General features: G+C 47.6%; 1 non-coding gene across 1 annotated transcript; it reads left to right on the plus strand.

Annotated features, from left to right (window-relative positions):
- The first annotated feature begins 4,012 nt into the window (after nucleotides 1–4,012).
- Nucleotides 4,013–4,102, plus strand: Trnay-gua (transfer RNA tyrosine (anticodon GUA)). The gene is given in 2 exon segments: nucleotides 4,013–4,049; nucleotides 4,067–4,102. It is a non-coding gene; the product is annotated as a tRNA-Tyr (tRNA).
- Nucleotides 4,103–4,738: the final 636 nt, after the last annotated feature.

A 4,738-nucleotide genomic window follows, 5' to 3' on the forward strand; every position in this document is an offset into this window, starting at 1 on the left:
TTATGACTTTTCAGAAAAGTTTCATAAAAGTTATAACTTGTTGAGAAAATTCACAACATTTCTTAATTTTCACAACTCGTATGAATTTTCATAACATGATTGTTACTTTTCACAACACCAGTTATGAAATCACGCATGTTATTAAAATTAATAACAAAAATGTTATGAATTTTAATAACATTTTTAACAGTGTTAATGTGTCGTTCAAAAGAAAAAAATCATTTTCGTTTGTAAAATGAAAAAGGGGGGAGGAACTTTTTGAAGGACTATAGTTTACCGGAGGTGTGCTGTTGTGTAGGTTGCTTACGAATTGCGTATCTTTACTGCGGCTCATTTCGCCACCCTTTAAGAGAGCGCATGAGTAATTTCTAGAATTTTTCCGTTTCCCCATGCGTTTTTCCGTCTTACATAACGCAAATGTTTTAAATAGAAAAGAAGACGCAAGAACATGGGAAAATCAAGAACACACCTTCTTGAACCGCGCCAAGTGAAGCATGAAAGGTTATGCTCGCGGCGGCTTGCGGGGTCAGTTACGCATTTCCGCTCTGTCCACCGTACCGGCTTCCCGTACACGGGGGTGATCGACGTCCTCGCTGTTGCACCCCAGCAAGCACGCTTGTGTGTAACGGCACATGTACCCGGAGGTGGTGTGGGGAGGGGTGCGGATGGAGGGGGTGCATGCACCACACCCCAGCAGTGATAGGGGCAGCAGCAGGAGGGGGGCTCTCCGGGGGGATGCACTACCCAGCGTCTTATCAGAAATCCATCCGCATAATAGGCGTCGCGCGTATAGGGCAGGGGCGTATCTGCACCGGGCGTCCTGCTGGGGGGCGAGGGGTGCCGCGAGCGGAGCAGACGTGAGTACGATCGTATTTCGCGGAAAACACCCACGAAAAAAACGCCTTTCAAGGAAATTTTTCATGCGTTGAGTGACTGAATTCTATCACGGATAGCTTTGGAGACTGTAAAAATTTTCTATTTCACAAATCATTTTGTGAAAAAATTAATGCTTCTTTTAAAAAATATCTGTGGAATTCGTGCGCATTTATCATTATAGTTGTTAACGACCATGTAAATATCTTATAAATGAAATTATGTATTATTATTATGTATAAATTTGAGAGATATTTACATAGATATTTAACAACACACATTTACAGTCAGAAGTAAATGACAATTATTCGTAAGGTCATCTTTACAAATTTACACACTTATCCGCAGACGATCTGTCAATTAATATGACACTTAACATTTATACAGTCTTTGTGTTAAAACAATTTATACAGTCTTTGCGTTAAAACAATTTATACAGTCTTTGCGTTAAAACAACCGCACAGATGGAGAATAATAACACGTCCTTCTATTCGCTTATTTAAACTTTCTGCACCGGTTGTACTGTCAGTTATAAGACATAATTGGCTCGGTCATATGACCGAAATATTTCACCCCCCAAAACGGTTGTCCATTATGGTTTACACTATTCGTGCTTCGCACAACGCACCCATCACAATGTTAGTGATTCAAAAGACAGAGAAGAAAAATTCCTTCCCTGTGATTCTTTGATTATTATTATAGCCCGCTCATTAAATTTGAGCTACTGATCAGAATAGACACGCTCAGTCGCGCTACTGTTAAAAACCATAAGGTTTTTTTCCTCAAGGAATTGACGTCGAACGTCCAAACTACTACATGAAAATGTAAGAGCACTTCGCCACGCCACCAACAATCTGCCTATGGGCTGTTAATTTTTACAACACTTTATTTTGCCGTGTGTGCGGGCGGTCATCATCAGGCTGCCGGTTATTGGCAGCAGAGGGCCTCATAGGAAGGATAGCGATGCAAATCCCTCTATTCCATGCATACATACATGGGCTTGAGATTTGCCCGGGGAGAGCAGAGAGGAGGGAGGGGGTTCGGGAGGGGCGCTGCAGCGGCGCCGTGGCCTGCACTTGGGTCGCCCGCCCCCGCCGCCCGGCCCAGCCGGCCCAGCTCGGCCAATCACTTGCGCCCGTTCGTGTGGAAGTTATCCATCTCCCCAGCCCCCCCCCCCCCTCCAATCTCGCCGCCTGCTAATATGATGTGGGCAGCGCGGTGGGCTGCGATGGTGTAGGCGCTACGCCACGACAATGTATTCCAAGAGTATTTCAGAGCATTTGGACGCTTTGTATTACGAACCATTTGCTTTGTAATACGATGCATTTGCTTTGTACATAATAAGAACCAACGAACTCCCTGCCGTTACGAAGCAATTTGTTTGTTGTCGCAACACGTCGCGTTTCGATAGAACAACCACTCAAACTTCGCTTAAAATGCCAATATTTGCCCACATTGTTATGGAAACGCGACGTGTTCGACTTTTCTGAATCGGATTTTAGAGTAGATCACGATTTTGCCTGGTATACTAACACCCGTAAAATATTTTGAGCTCCAGTCCAAATTTATTGCTTTTAGTAGAATTACCCATAAGGATCCCATATGGGAATTCAAGGCCATTTCGGTAGGGTCAAATCGTGTTCAAAACTTCAGGAAAAATGAAGGTCATTACACGCCAAACTACACCACATAGTCAACAAGCATTTCAACATTTTAACAAAAGCGTTTTTATGGACCACCCTAGCTTCGCAGGTTACAAGGTATTTGCTTTGTAATTACGAAGCATAGCATTGCTTCGTAAGGTTTTAACAGTGCGAATCTTTGAGCAACCCCGCCCGCTTCGCCTCGCTTTTTATTCAGAAATCATATCTGCGGGCGAAAAACACGTCACTGAATTTGAACGAGAAACATGACTTACGTTTATAGTAGTGAATGTTTGCCGGCTGATAATGCCACTTGATATACATCTCCGCAGTGTTTTGTAAGTTATTGGAACTGAACCGCCCTTCTCCCGACTTTTTTATACACCTCTTTGCAGGAGGAGTGGTGTGCTCCCACTCCCAACCCAAAGCCAATCGGGCCGGGCCTTCTCTTCTCGCGGGTCCCCAGCCCCAGCGCGGTACGGTACGGGTGCTCCGGCTCCCGGCACTGGGTCCCGGCGGCGCCCGCGCGCTCCCAGCCCAGGCTCTAATTAGGTTCCTGCTAGCGTCGCTCCACCCCCTCCGTCCCACCCTCTTCCTCCCCTCCCGGCTCTCCCTCCTCCACCGGCTCTCCAAGCAATATGCGCGTCTCTGTACACACACCTGGCTGTGCCGCCGCCGTGTCTCTGCTCGGCGCTGCTGCCCGATTTGAGATATTGGACGACAAACACAAGCAGCGCCAGGCCAGGCCCCGTTCTATAGCACTGCCCTTTCCTCCGCCCTGGGAACCCACACTCTAAATGTCTAAAGACAGTTATTGTAACAAGCACTTGCCTTCTGTGTTCATAATTAAAACTTATTTCAGCTGGTTACTAAATGTCTTTCATTAGTTACAATATTGTATTCCTGAAACTCAGTTTGGCATTAAGAGTGCAAGTGTGTGAATGCTGCACACTTATAAGTGCGTAAATTTAAATTCTCTGTAAAGGTGTGAAGTATCCTCTCGCACTCACACACACTTTTGTACCTGCATCAGTGGGTGATTACGGTGATTACTGTGCTAATGCTTGCACGCATAAGCTTTCCATGCCGACACCCTTTTGTTTGTTTTCTTTATCATACTTGTAAGTGAACAGCTACTGAATTGAACATCATAGCGAGGGCAGAACTATGGAGTTAAACACTTGCAAGTACCTTAAAATTACAGCGCTCCTTACTCTTTTAAGTGTTACGCAGTTTCTTACTTGGTTCATCTTCGTAGTGCGTTTCTTCAAAGCCGCGTCGCGTGTTTGGCTTATATACGTTTTCTCCAACGCGCCGCTGTGCCGCCTGGGTCCCTGGGTCGCGGTTCTTTCTTCATCTCGCCCCGCCCCGCCGCCTCGCCACCGCGGGCCCGCGAGCTGTCCCCACTCCTCCCCACTCCCCCCTCCACTCGGCCGCGGTCCGCTACGCTCTGCGCGCGCTGGCGCCCGCCGCCCGCCCGGCCTGGCCGCCAGGCTCCTTCGATAGCTCAGTTGGTAGAGCGGTGGACTGTAGAGGCAATCCGAGCGGGTATCCATAGGTCGCTGGTTCAAATCCGGCTCGAAGGATGTTATTTTGGTGGGTTTCTTTTCGTCACGACGGGCTGCGTGCGCTGATACATCAATGGCTGTCTACGTTCCCTATTATTTTGCTCTTCGCAACACCATCAAGCAAATCTCCGTAGACTTTTAACAGTTTATTTAGACTGTGAAGTGCCGAAACAACAACTTGGTGGAACAGAACAAAGTTTTGGTATAGTGGGTCTTAGCTTCACAACCTAGGACCCGCTACCGACGCACATACACCAGAAAATTAGGTACTTGTGCGCAGTTACTTCGCGAACCAAAGGCGAAGTGCATAATTACCAAGAAGCAGCTGGCAAGCAGTTCTAAACGTTGGCTCTGCTATGAAACCGGAGCCCACTGCTTATTGGAAAAAGGCCGCGCGCTGCTAGAAAACGGGCAGTCTACTTGGGCTGGGAATTCTGTTCGGAGCACAAAATAATTGCGAGTCGAGCAAAGCAAAGGCAGCACACTGCCCCCCCCCCCCCCTCCACTCTCTGCGCTCGCTCACCGCCGGGTTGGCTATCACGGTCTTGTTTTATGTGTGTTACTGTCGCTTTCGTTGCACTTGCCTCTGTCCCTTACGGCCTGCTCCAAGCACCGTCTGGGCCGGAGCGGAGCAGGAGCAGGGGGCTGGGACTC

The sequence above is a fragment of the Frankliniella occidentalis genome, unplaced genomic scaffold, assembly GCF_000697945.3.
Source record: "Frankliniella occidentalis isolate FOCC.00 unplaced genomic scaffold, Focc_3.1 Scaffold30, whole genome shotgun sequence".
Lineage (NCBI taxonomy): Eukaryota > Metazoa > Arthropoda > Insecta > Thysanoptera > Thripidae > Frankliniella > Frankliniella occidentalis.